The sequence below is a fragment of the Jaculus jaculus genome, chromosome 1 (assembly GCF_020740685.1).
Source record: "Jaculus jaculus isolate mJacJac1 chromosome 1, mJacJac1.mat.Y.cur, whole genome shotgun sequence".
NCBI classification, from domain to species: domain Eukaryota; kingdom Metazoa; phylum Chordata; class Mammalia; order Rodentia; family Dipodidae; genus Jaculus; species Jaculus jaculus.
In genome coordinates, this window is record NC_059102.1 from 54,977,155 (window position 1) to 54,991,393 (window position 14,239).

The 14,239-nt window shown below is 40.2% G+C and overlaps 1 protein-coding gene across 4 annotated transcripts in view; it reads right to left on the reverse strand.

The window, feature by feature from the left end:
- Vldlr (very low density lipoprotein receptor) overlaps positions 1-14,239 on the reverse strand; it is a 46,119-nt gene that overhangs the window by 21,435 nt on the left and 10,445 nt on the right. The window lies entirely within an intron of this gene.

A 14,239-nucleotide genomic window follows, 5' to 3' on the forward strand; every position in this document is an offset into this window, starting at 1 on the left:
TGGGGCAAGATGTGGAGACAGTGACGCTTGATGGTTCTGACCCTATGTCAGCCTAGGGAAATGTGTGTACTCATGTGATAGTTTTAAAAATATTTTTATCTTTATTTATTTAAGAAAGAGAGAGAATGGGCATGCCAGGGCCTCTAGCTGCTGCAAATGAACTCCAGACACATGTGCCACCTTTTTCATCTGCCTACATGGGTCCTGGGGAATTGAACCTGGGTCCTTTGGCTTTTAAGGCAAGCTGCTTAACTGCTAAGCCATCTCTCCACCCCTCGTATGCTAGGTTTTTAAGAAAAAGTTTAAAAAGTAAAAAGATAAATTTTAAATTTAAAAAGCTTATAGAATAAGGAAATAAAGAAAATGTTTCTGTAGAACTATATAATGTATGTTGCAAGCTAAATGTTATCACAAAAGAGTTTTAAAAACATTTAGAGTAAGGAGCTGGCTCAATGCATTAAGGTGTAAGCCACCCCAGGCTTGAGTATCCAAATTCAATCCTCCTCAGACATCATGTAAAAATAAATAAATAAAACACCTTAAACTATGGTAGGCTTTTATAATCCCAGTTTGCTAGAGGCAAGATGGAAGGCAGAGACAAGAGAATTTCCCAGGAGCTCACTGCAAGTCCAGCAAACAAACAAACCAAGAAACAACTACATAGTGAGATTTGGAAAGAAATCCTGCCTCCTATGAGTAGAAAGGTGAGATACGACCCAAAAGCTCTCCTCTGACCTCCACATGTATGCCATGGCAGGTACATGTTCACATTCACACACAAATACATGAAAATGCACACACACGCACAATTTAAGTTTATAAGCAACAAAAGACCATAGTATTCAGTGAAGCATGCTTTTGACAGTTGTGTAGCCTAGGAGGAGCAGGCTATACCAAACAGCCTAACTATGCAGTAGGCTACACAGTCTTAGGTTGTGTAGTAAAGCAACAATAAAATTGTCTAACATTGTAGTTCTCAGAGTATATCACCATCATTAGGCAAATTATGACTATGTGTTCAAAAGAACAACAAACTCATTTTCTGTCCTTTAATTCCCTTTCTGCTTCCTGAAAATTAGTCATGGCTGGAATACTGATCCTGACCAATGGGGATGGACCAAGATCAAGGAAACTACCTTGCTCAGAAACATAAGGATCATCCTATGGTCTCTAGACTTTTTTTTATTCTCCTTTGCTCAAGCCATTCATGTGTCTATCATTATGCACACAATACCAATCTTTTAATAGCATTTCTTGTTCACATATGTACTATCAGACAAGAGTGAGGCTTCTATCACAAGCAAAGAAAGGTAACAAATGTATGGCAGAAATAGAGGCTCCTTGTCTTAGAAATGGAGGACTCATTTGAAAAGCATATATCTACAAAGCAGCTACAAGATAAAAGCATCGAGAAAGTGTGGTTAAGACTCGATGGGATGTCATTTCTGATTTCTTGGTGAGACAAAAGGTAAGTGAGGCAGATACAGACCTGGATTATGCTTCTCCAAGCTCAGTCCTAGGCTTGGAGCATTGATATTGCATTTACACTGGTGTCAACTAAGATGTGAAGGAAGGCGCTCAGATATTTTCTTGGCATAGGACAGCTAATTCTCGGGAGCTTAGACCATTAGCACTTTTGTCCTTCTGCAGAATGTGCTTCTTTGAGAGAAAAGGCATAGGTCATGTCCCTTAAAGCTAATATACTACAGATATCTAGGAAGTCAGTGGAATCCTATAGTCCATGAAGATTGCTGGGAGAGGGAGGTCACAAGCAGACAGCATTCTGATTTCTTGCCACTTCTCAGTATGTGCAGCTGGGGCATGCTGGCATAGGAACAATCACAGCAGTGACAAGCACGGACTGGAACTCTTGTGTGATATACACAATGCTCTAGTTGGTGTCTCCAGTGTCAACTGTTCCCTGCTGCTCACAAGAAATCCGTTTTATAGCTAATTCCCAAGGAACTTCAAGTCTGGTCCAAGTCAAGATCACCACATGGGTATGATTACTTTCCGGTGCTAGGTACATAGGTGTGATGACCTCAGCTATTAAATACATTGATTTTATGACTATATCTATATAAACCATTCTTCTAAGCATTAATCAGATTATGTCTCAGCTCCAAAGCACTATGGTTTAATATTTCCTACCAATATTCCATAATATTTATTCATTTTATGATTTTTCTCTTGCATAGAAGATAACAGGGAATTATATGAAGAGTCACTGTTTTAAATACCACTAAGCTAAGTGTGAGGCACCTATCTGCCTCCTACCTTACCCTTTATGTCACCATATTCATAGAGTGTTCCCGATATTCTCAAGGCTGGGGTATGTGTTCCAGGGGTTCTGCCACAATTCCTTATCCACAACACCAGTGTTACAGTCAGCTTCTCATTGCTGGGACAAATAGCCAACCAGAAGTAGCTCATTGAAGGAAGGGGTTTATTTCAGGCTTACAAATTCCAGGGGAACACCATCACTGGCAGAAAAAGCTGGCTCCCTTCCACAGATCCAAGCAGAGAGATACCATGAAACATCAAGCACCACCAGCAAGCAAGAACAGCCAAAGCTTCAAAACTGCTCGTCATACCTTAGGTCTGAACTTAAGATCTACCCCCAAACACATTAGTGCTAGACTGCAAGATCCACCCCCAAGTTATATACCTCTTCCCCAGCAGGGCTCCACCCAATGGAGCCTCCAAATTCAAGTCTGAGTCTAAGAGGCCATACTTAGACTAATGACAAACTCACAATTCAAATTGCTTTCAGTCCAACTTAAAATTCTCCATAACCTTTACCAACTTTAAGATTGTTCCAAAGTTTCAAGTCTCATCTGAGATTTAAGACTGTCTCTTAACTATAAGTCCTACAAAATCAAAACAACTTACATACTTCAAATGCATGATGTCACAGAATGAACATTTCCATTGCAATAAGCATAACAAGGAGAGATTGGACCAATGCAAAATCAATAGCCATCAGGTAAACCTCAAACATCTGCAGTTCAAGTCTGACAACCTTAATCAATGATGATATTCTCTGAATTTTCTATTCTGCCCCACCTGCTGGGCTGGGTAGCCTGGAGAAAAGTTTCATCACAAGGCAACAGTGCTGCATGGTAGCCATTGTACAGTCCTGGTATATCCAAAACACCTTTGGGTTTCTACTGCAAACCACAGTTCATCTTCACAGCTACATTCAATGACCTTCTTTGGCTTCCAAACAAAAATGTATTCCCTGCTTCCCATGCCATACTCAATAGCAGTTTCTGAAACCATGTGTGTACTTCATGACTCACTTTTCTGCATTTTTCCTGATTTCAAAACCAACATCAAGCATAGCAAAATTCATTAATCCAGAGGGTATAAACCTTGACTTTCAAGAGCAGCAGACTTCTTCAGAATTCTTTTTTTTTTTTTTATAAGAAAACGTATTGATTTATTTTTATTTATTTATTTATTTATTTTATTTTTTAAATTTTTATTAACATTTTCCATGATTATAAAATATATCCCATGGTAATTCCCTCCCTCCCCACCCCCACACTTTCCCATTTGAAATTCCATTCTCCATCATATTACCTCCCCATTACAATCATTGTAATTACATATATACAATATCAACCTATTAAGTATCCTCCTCCCTTCCTTTCTCCACCCTTTATGTCTCCTTTTCAACTTACTGGCCTCTGCTACTAAGTATTTTCATTCTCACGCAGAAGCCCAGTCATCTGTAGCTAGGATCCACATATGAGAGAGAACATGTGGCACTTGGCTTTCTGGGCCTGGGTTACCTGACTTAGTATAATACTTTCCAGGTCCATCCATTTTTCTGCAAATTTCATAACTTCATTTTTCTTTACCTCTGAGTAGAACTCCATTGTATAAATGTACCACATCTTCATTATCCACTCATCTGTTGAGGGACTTCTAGGCTGGTTCCATTTCCCACCTATTATACATTGAGCAGCAATAAACATGGTTGAGCATGTACTTCTAAGGAAATAAGATGAGTCCTTTGGATATATGCCTAGGAGTGCTATAGCTGGGTCATATGGTAGATCAATCTCTAGCTGTTTTAGGAACCTCCACACTGTTTTCCACAATGGCTGGACCAGATTGCATTCCCACCAGCAGTGCAGAAGGGTTCCTTTTTTTCCACATCCCCGCCAACATTTATGATCATTTGTTTATATGATGGTGGCCAATCTGACAGGAGTGAGATGGAATCTCAATGTAGTTTTAATCTGCATTTCCCTGATGACTAGTGACGTAGAACATTTTTTTAGGTGCTTATATGCCATTCGTATTTCTTCCTTTGAGAACTCTCTATTTAGCTCCATAGCCCATTTTTTGATTGGCTTGTTTGATTCCTTATTATTTAACTTTTTGAGTTCTTTGTATATCCTAGATATTAATCCTCTATCAGATATATAGCTGGCGAAGATTTTTTTCCCATTCTGTAGGTTGCCTCTTTGCTTTTTTCACTGTGTCCTTTGCGGTGCAAAATCTTTGTAATTTCATTAGGTCCCAGTGGTTAATCTGTGGTTTTATTGCCTGAGCAACTGGGGTTGTATTCAGAAAGTCTTTGCCAAGACCAGTATGTTGAAGGGTTTCCCCTACTTTTTCCTCCAGCAGTTTCAAAGTTTCTGGTCTGATGTTAAGGTCTTTAATCCATTTGGACTTAATTCTTGTGCATGGCGAGAGAGAAGAATCTATTTTCATCCTTCTGCAGATATATATCCAGTTTTCAAAACACCATTTGCTGAAGAGGCTGTCTCTTCTCCAATGAGTATTTTTGGCATTTTTATCGAATATCAGGTGGCTATAGCTACTTGGGCTTACATCTGGGTCCTCTATTCTGCTCCACTGTACTACATGTCTGTTTTTGTGCCAGTACCATGCTGTTTTTGTTACTATGGCTCTGTAGTATAGGTTAAAATCAGATATGGTGATACCACCAGCCTCTTTTTTGTTGCTCAGTATTATTTTAGATATTCGAGGTTTTTTGTGATTCCAAATGAATTTTTGGATTGTTTTTTCTATTTCCATGAAGAAAGCCTTTGGAATTTTGATAGGGATTGCATTAAATGTGTAGATTGCTTTAGGTAAGATTGCCATTTTCACGATATTGATTCTTCCAATCCAGGAACAAGGAATGTTTCTCCACTTTCTAGAGTCTTCTGCAATTTCTCGCTTGAGTGTTTTAAAGTTCTCAATGTAGAGATTCTTTACTTCCTTGGTTAGGTTTATTCCAAGGTATTTTATTTTTTTTGATGCATTTCTGAATGGGAGTGATTCTCTGATTTCATCCTCTGTGTGTTTGTTGGTAGCATATATGAAGGCTACTGATTTCTGTGTATTTATTTTGTATCCTGCTACTTTGCTGTAGGTTTTGATCAGCTCTAACAGCTTGCTAGTAGAGTCTTTAGGGTCCTTTATGTATAGAATCATGTCATCTGCAAATAATGATAACTTGATTTCTTCCTTTCCAATTTGTATCCCTTTTATGTGTGTCTCTTGCCTTATTGCTATGGCTAAGACTTCCAAAACTATATTAAATAGAAGTGGGGACAGTGGACATCCTTGTCTTGTTCCTGATTTGAGTGGAAAAGCTTCCAGTTTTTCCCCATTTAGTAATATGTTGGCTGTAGGCTTGTCATACATAGCCTTTATTATATTGAGATATGTTCCTTCTATTCCCAGTCTCTGTAGGACTTTTATCATGAAGGGATGTTGGATTTGGTCAAATGCTTTCTCTGCATCTAATGAGATGATCATGTGATTTTTTTTTTTTTTTTTTTTTTTTTGGTTTTTCGAGATAAGGTCTCACTCTAGCCCAGGCTGACCTGGAATTCACTATGGAGTCTCAGGGTGGCCTTGAACTCACAGCGATCCTCCTACTTCTGCCTCCCGAGTGCTGGGATTAAAGGCGTGCGCCACCACGCCCGGCCGATCATGTGATTTTTGTCCTTCAACCCGTTTATGTAATGTATTATATTTATAGATTTGCGTATGTTGAACCATACCTGCATCTCTGGGATAAAGCCTACTTGGTCAGGGTGAATGATCTTTTTGATATACTCTTGTATTCTGTTTGCCAATATTTTGTTGAGAATTTTTGCATCTATGTTCATGAGGGAGATTGGTCTGTAATTTTCTTTTTTGTTCTATCTTTGCCTGGTTTTGGTATCAGGGTGATACTGGCTTCATAGAAGGAGTTTGGTAGAATTCTTTCTTTTTCTATTTCGTGGAAAAGCTCAAGAAGCAATGGTGTTAGCTCTTCCTTAAAAGTCTGGTAAAATTCAGCAGTGAATCCATCCAGGCCTGGGCTTTTTTTTAGTTGGGAGATTATTGATAACTGTTCGGATCTCCATGTTTGTTATAGGTCTATTTAAGTGATTAATTTCATTTTGATTTAATTTAGGTAGGTCATATAGATCAAGGAAATCATCCATTTCTTTCAGATTTTCATACTTTGTGGAGTATATGCTTTTATAGTATGTCCCTATGATTTTTTGAATTTCTCTGGAATCTGTTGTGATGTTACCTTGTTCATCTCTGATTTTATTAATTTGTGTCTCTTCTCTCTTTCTTTTGGTCAGATTTGCTAAGGGTTTATCAATCTTGTTTATCCTTTCAAAGAACCAACTCTTTGTTTCATTAATTCTTTGGATTGTTCTTTTTGTTTCTATTTCATTAATTTCTGCCCTAATCTCTATTATTTCTTCCCGTCTACTGATTTTTGGTTTGCCTTGTTCTTCTTTTTCCAAGGCTCTAAGGCGAAGCATTAGGTCATTTACTTGCGACCTTTCTAATTTCTTAATATAGGCACTTAAGGCTACAAATTTACCTCTTAGAACTGCCTTCATTGTGTCCCAGAGATTTTGGTATGTTGTGTTCTCATTGTCATTTGACTCTATAAATTTTTTGATTTCTTTTTTGATTTCTTCATTGACCCATTCATCATTTAGTAGTGTATTGTTTAGTTTCCATGATTTTGTGTATGCTCTATAGCCTTTCTTGCTACTGATTTGTAGTTTAATTCCATTGTGGTCAGATAGAATGCAAGGAATTATTTCAATTTTCCTGAATTTGTTAAGATTTGCTTTGTGTCCTAATATATGGTCTATTTTAGAGAATGTTCCATGTGCTGCTGAAAAGAATGTATATTCTGCAGCCTTTGGATGAAATGTCCTGTATATATCTGTTAGGTCCATTCCTTCTATGACCTCATTTAGTCCAGATGCCTCTCTATTTATTCTTTCCCTGGATGACCTGTCAATTGATGAGAGTGGAGTGTTAAAGTCACCCACCACCACTGTGTTTGGTGTTATCTGTGACCTTAGTTCTAATAGTGTTTGTTTGACGAATTTGGGAGCCCCCATGTGAGGTGCATATATGTTTAGGATTGTAATGTCCTCCTGTTGTAGTGTGCCCTTAATCAATATAAAGTGACCTTACTTATCTTTCTTGACTAACATCGGACTAAAGTCTACCCTGTCTGATATTAGGATAGCAACCCCTGCTTGTTTTCTAGGCCCATTTGCTTGAAACACCGTCTTCCAACCTTTCACCCTAAGATAATGTCTATCCTTTGTAGAAAGGTGAGTTTCTTGGAGACAACAAATTGTAGAATCCTGCTTTTTAACCCAGTCTGCAAATCTATGTCTTTTCGTTGGGGCATTGAGACCGTTTCTATTAAGAGATATTATTGAAAGGTGTGTATTTATGTTTGCCATTTTTTTGTGTGTGTGTGTTTCTGGTTCTACCTGTGCTCTCTTCTGTTAACTTGTATTTGAGTATAGCTTGTTTTTTCTAGGTTCCTTATATGTGTGCTTTTCCTTTTGTTCAGCATGGAGGATTCTATCAAGTATTTTCTGTAGAGCTGGTTTTGTCTTCAAATACTCCTTTAACCTGCTTTTGTCATGGAATGTCTTTATTTCTCCATCTATTTGAATGGATAACTTTGCAGGATAAAGTAACCTTGGTTGACAGTTGTTATCTTTCAGAACTTGGAATATATCACTCCAAGCCCTTCTGGCTTTAAAAGTTTGTGTTGAATAATCTGCTGTAATCCTGATGGGCTTGCTTTTGTAGGTAACTTGATTTTTCTCTCTACTGCTTTCAATATTTTTTGTTTGGTGTGTGTGTTTGGAAGTTTGATTATAATATGGCGAGGAGAGGTTCTTTCTGGGTTTTGTCTGGCTGGGGTTCTAAAGGCTTCCTGTATCTGTATTGGCACCTCTTTCCCAATTTGCGGGAAATTTTCCTCTATGATTTTGTTGAAGATGCCTACTATGCCTCTGGAGTGGAGTTCTTCTCCTTCTACTATGCCTTGAATTCTTATATTGGATCTTTTCATAGTGTCCCGAATATCTTGAAATTCCCACTCATACTTTTCTATAAGTTTGTCTTTCTCTTTGTTGGACTGCATTAGGTCTGCCACCTGGTATTCTAGCGTAGATATTCTGTCCTCTCCCTCATCCATCCTACTGGTGAGATTTTCTACAGAGTTTTTTATTTCATTAACTGTGTTCTTCATTGCTAGTAATTCTGACTGGTTTTTCTTTATTATTTCTATTTCCCTATTTATGTCTTGTATTGCCTTCTTTATTTCATTAAATTGGTGTCCTGCCTCTTCTTTGATTCCTTTGATTTCCTCTTTGATTTCCTCTTTGATTTCTTCTTTGATTGTTTTCATGTGTTCTTTGACCTCTTTGAACATATTTATAATTATTCTTTTGAACTCTTTCTCAGGCATTTCCTCTAACTCTTTCTCACTGGAGGACATTTCTGATGCATTAATACTTTTAGGTGGATTTATATCGTCTTGCTTTTTAGTGTTTCTTGTGTTATAATGTATATATTTTTGCATTAATGCTTGGATTTTCTAGCTAGCTGTGTATTCTTAGCTGTATCAATTGATTTGATGTAATATATTTTCAGGGTAGGACCTTAAGGTGTTAGGTGTGGCTCTTAAGACTCTCAGAGTATCTACAAAGATGTTCTTAGGGGTTGAGTTTCCCTGCTATAGGAGTATTCAAACAGGCTGAGTGGAATAAAATACAGGTAGATTCTAAAATTTAACTAAACACTGTACACATTCAATCAAAAACAGCCCCGAGTATGTATGCAAGAGTAGTTATTATAACGACCAGATCCTCTATCAACAAAGAGGTTTAGATTTCTGGTCTGTTGAGGGATCCAAGTCAGCTTGTGACCAAGTGAGACCCTTCCCTGGTGCAATCCCAGTTACCTTGGGTGATTTTGGTCTCAGTCAAGTTGCTGCCTGGGTCGTCGGGCTGCTGTTCTGATTTCTGGAGCTGGGCACTTGCTTTTCCTATGGGGCAAAGTGAGCCTGGCAAGTGTGGCCCTGCAGATCAGCACCCCTGCTCCTGCTCAAGCTGCCCCTGCTGGGGCTGTAGCCACTGCTGCTGAAGGTGTTGCTGCTGGACCCACCGCTGCTGCTGCCTCTGTTGCTGCTGTAGCTGCCACTGCTGGAACCACCACTGCTGCTGAAGCTGCTGCTGCTGTGTCCACTGCCGCTGCTCCCCCTGAAGCTGCTGCCGCCGAGTCTGCTGCTGCTGCCACTCCTGGGTCTGCTGCTGTTGGGGCGGTTTTACTGGTGCTGGAGCCACTGATGTTGCTGCCGAACTCTGCTCCTGCTTGGGTCGGGTTGTCAGCCCAAGTTGACGTGGCCGGGTCCCGGGGCTCAGGTGGTGGGGGAGGGGAGGGAGCTGCGGCTGCTCTGGTTCTCTCGCTGTTCCACGTGTTCTTCTACCTCGCAGTCTGCTCCTCCGTTGCTCGCTGCTGCTCTCCCCTCACGTTTCCCGAGTTGCGGAGAGCGAGGTGTGAGGGGAAAATCCCGCACCTGGCTTTTCCTGCGGCTCGAGCCGAGTCTGGCGGCTTTCTGCTGCGCCGCGGCCGCGGCGGTTGTCCGAGCTGCCGGAGCCTCTTTTCCTGCCTGTGCAGGCTCTGGATGCTCTAGAACTCTTCTACTTCCCTGCTGCCGCTTCAATTTCCTATACACCTCACTTTTTAGTAAAAGTGTGTATTTTGCTGAGTTTTTTTGGTCTTTTTCCCCCCTAGGCTGCTTTGGCATGGTACCCACGCCGCCATCTTAACCGGAAGTCCAGAATTCTTCTTTTAAGTCCTCTCTTTTCAAGAGAATTTGCTGGGCATGGTGTTATATGCCTTTAACCCCAGCACTCTGGAGGCAAAGGTAGAGAATCTCTGTGAGTTCTAGGCCAGCCTGGGCTATAGGCCCTATCTCAAAAATAAAATAAAATAAAGAGAAAGAAAATAATTTGTATTTTTACTTATTGAGCCTTCTCTGGGTGGATTTCACCCTTTGGCAGTGTGGTGATTTGATTCAGGTGGCCCTATAAAGTTAGGTATTCTGAATGCTAGGTTCCTAGCTGATAGAGATTGGGAATTAATGCCTCCTGGAGGAAGTATATTGTTTGTTGGGGGTGGGCTTATGGGTAATATAGCCAGTTTCCCCATGCTAGTGTTGGGCACACTCTCCTGTTGCTGTTGTCCACCTGGTGCTGGTGAGAAGGGGATGTCCACCCTCTGCTCATGCCATCATTTTCACCTTCCATGATGGAGCTTCCTCTCATGTCTTTAAGCCAAAATAAACCTTTTGTCCATAAGCTGCTCTTAGTCAGGTATTTCCTGACAGCAATGAGAACCTGACTGCAGCAGTAAAGAGGATGCTGAAAGTGGTATCATTGCTGCTTGAAACCTGACTAGGTGGCTTTGGCCATTTGGAGCTGATTTTCGAAAAATTAGAAACTTTGCCCTAAGAGATTCCTTGCAATGTAAGTATAGCTTGATGGACTATTCTGGTCAGAGATGAAAGCCCCAAATGCAGTAACTATGGACTGTGAGGTTTGGCTTATGAGGGTGAGAACGAGCTTTACCTGGACTGGGCTAGAAGCCATTTGTGTGAGAGGCTTACTGTTATGCTTGTGTCCTGACAATTTGTGCAGGGTTGCATTGTGTAGAAATGGACTGGTGTGAGTAGAAGGATATGGTACTGGAAAAGTGAAATCTTTGGGATGAAACTTCTGCCCATTCAGCTGCAATTGTTTGAGAAATTACAATAATGAGGTTGGACCAGCTGACCTGCATTGGAACAACAGAAAGAATGCAGAGTCTTTTGAAGGGGACTGAATGCTCAAGGAATGTCCTGTTCTTCAAAGCCTGCTTTATTCCCCCCTGGATTAACAAACTGGCACCCCACCTGGCATTATGGAGTATAACAAATGAAGGAAAGAGAGGGTCACTGAATTTGCAACATGGTCTTGTGGTTTGGTAACAGTCATGGCAGTGTGAAGCAGATTTGCTGGATTGCCTGCATGGACACCCAATGAATCCATGAGGATGAACCATAGATTGCAGTTGAGACCCAGTGGAGATGCTGGGGCCAAGTGATGACAGCTAAGGAGAGCTTCTGGCCCCAGATGAAGTTTTCTAGGACTGTGTGTAGCCTAGCTGGAGGGGTGGAATTGGAACTCTAGAGACTTGTTGCTGGTTCAAATGATCAGACTTGGAGATTTGTCACTGACTAGAGTTCTTGGATTTGGAGCTGCAGAGTTTGATGTTTTCCCTGTTTAAATTTTGTATTCGCTGAATATTTCTTTGCTATGCCCAATGGCATCTTTGCATTCTGAGTGTTTATGCTGTGCCATAATGGGTTTGGGGTGAATTTTTGGTATTATGGCTCAGTTAAAAGATCTTGGACTATGGGAATGTTTGAACATCATTAGTACTGATAAAAACCATGGGGAGTTTTAAAGTTGGACTGAATATATTGCATTTTACATCATGGGTGGCTGTTTAGTTCCCACCTAATGGAGATTTGGGAATTAATGCCTCCTGGAGGCAGTGTATTGTTGGCAGTGGGCTTATGGGTATTATAGCCAGTTTCCCTTGGCCAGTGTTTGGCATACTCTCCTGCTTCTATTGTCAACATTATGTTGGCCAGGGGATGATGTCATCCTCTGCTCATGTCATCATTTTCCTGTATCATCATGGAGCTTCCTCTCTAGTCTGTAAGCCAAAATAACCGTTTTTCCTCAACAAGCTGCTCTTGGTTAGGTGATATCTACCAGCAATACTAACCTGACTACAACAGGCATCTTTTCCATTGTTACAATGCAAAGCAGTTAGCTCACCCTTAAAGGTGGCAAGCTGCTTATCAAGTACCAGAAACAGTTTCTGGGCTTGCAACTTTAAACTTGCTTGAGATTTTCCTTTGAGAAACCATACATCTTTCATATCTTGCTGTTTGATACCTTCTGCCAAACACATCAGTCCATTACTTTTAAGTTTAACTTTGCTCAAATTCTTAAGGCATGGGTCAAGCACAACCAGCCCTAATGCCAGTAGCCCAAATCCAACAAAGTTCTCTGCTGTCTCTCTTTCCCCTTTGAAAGTTCATAAATCGAGCCTATATAATCCATAGTTCTCTCAGCATTTAATATTTTTAAATTATCATCAAAATAGCCCATAGTATTTGTCTTATTATACTGTGAAGTTCCAAATACCTAGTCACTCCATATTCTTCCAGCACACTAGTTCCAAAAGACAAAAATTCACATGGTTAGATTAAGTTCATTGTAAGAAAAACCCCATTTCTCTGGTACCAAATTACTGTTATAGTCAGCTTCTCATTGCTGGGACAAACATCTAACTAGGAGCTTATGGAAGGAAGTGGTTGATTTCAGGCTTACAAAATCAAAGGGAACACCATCAATGATGGAAGAAGCTAGCTCACTTCCATAGATGCATAGTAGGGAGACACTATGAAACAGCCAGCACCAGCAGCAAGCATAAACAGCCAAAGCTCCAAACACCGTTCTCCTCACCTTAGGACTGGACTTAATATCTCCTCCCCCAAACACCTTAGGTTTGGACCCCATGGACCCAACCCTGATGACATACATATTCCCCAGTAGGGCTCTGCCCACTGGAGACTCAAGATGCAAGCTTGAGTATAAACCACTATAATCAGCAAGAATGTAAACCGCTACAGTCAGTGAGGACTGGGAGCAGTAAGAGTCTACCTTGAGGACTTTACTTGAAAAAGTAGAAAAAAAAAATTACAGAGAAGATAGAAAGCAACACACATGGAAAGAATAATTAAGTTAGAGTTAAGATAAAGAACAAATGACTGAATCTTTGAAGGGCCTTATTAAACTAAGTCAAAATGAGACACTAAAATCTACATAGTGAACCTACCAGACTTGGATAGAATCAAAAGATGTCAGAAGATGATGTTCAACATCAAGGTTAGTCAATTGAGAGAAAACCTTTCCCAATATGAGGTTTTTACATTACAGATTTTGCATATACTCAAGCTGTCCTGGGGCTAAACTCAGCATACAACATTCTAAGGCTGACATTTGGTTCACTATCACAAGTTAGGTCAAAATCCCAGGATTTCTCCCTCAAGAGTGTGTGTGTGAGAGAGAGTATGTATGTATGTGTGTGTGTGTGTGTGTGTGTGTGTGTGTGTGTGTGTGTGTTTGTGTATAGATAGATGGATATAGATATAGATACAGATACATATTGCCTGGTCATGATAGATATAAGCATTTTCTTCTGCTCACTCAAACATCCTATGGCAGAAAAGAATTTAACTATCTTTTCATATCCTAGATGTGTCCATATCACCCAAGTTTCTGCCAGCTTGTCAGTAAGTTGCAGGTTACCATAAACAATGCCACACTAGAAGAATTCACATTAGAAGTAGAATAGGTAGCAAAACATCGCTGCTTATTCAGAAGAAGAGGTATATTAGGGTGGGGGTGGGGTAGGAAGCTAGCTAGCTGGCTTTATTTATAAAGGACCCTTTAAAAAGAGCCAAGTAAAAACTTTAATCTTTATGGTCATGCTTCTCAAATTCTTAGTTTTCTAAGCATTTTGTTTTGACAGAATGCTACAGGGCAGACATTACTCCCTGGTTCTATTTCATTCTCTGCTTTCCTTAGTGCCCAAGAACACAGATGCACAGCTAAAATCTGAGAACTCAGCCACCTGACGTGAACCCTGTGGGTTTTTTGCTCCAAGGTCCCAACACATTCTACCTTTTGAAATTTGGTGTTCTGCTGGTACTGCTGTTGTTGGAGGTCTAGAATTGAAAGCACCAAGTGAGCAAAGGAGCTTTTGGCTTCCAAAGCTTTGGGGATTATAGGATTGCAGACCTATAGTGTAGTTCCATCCA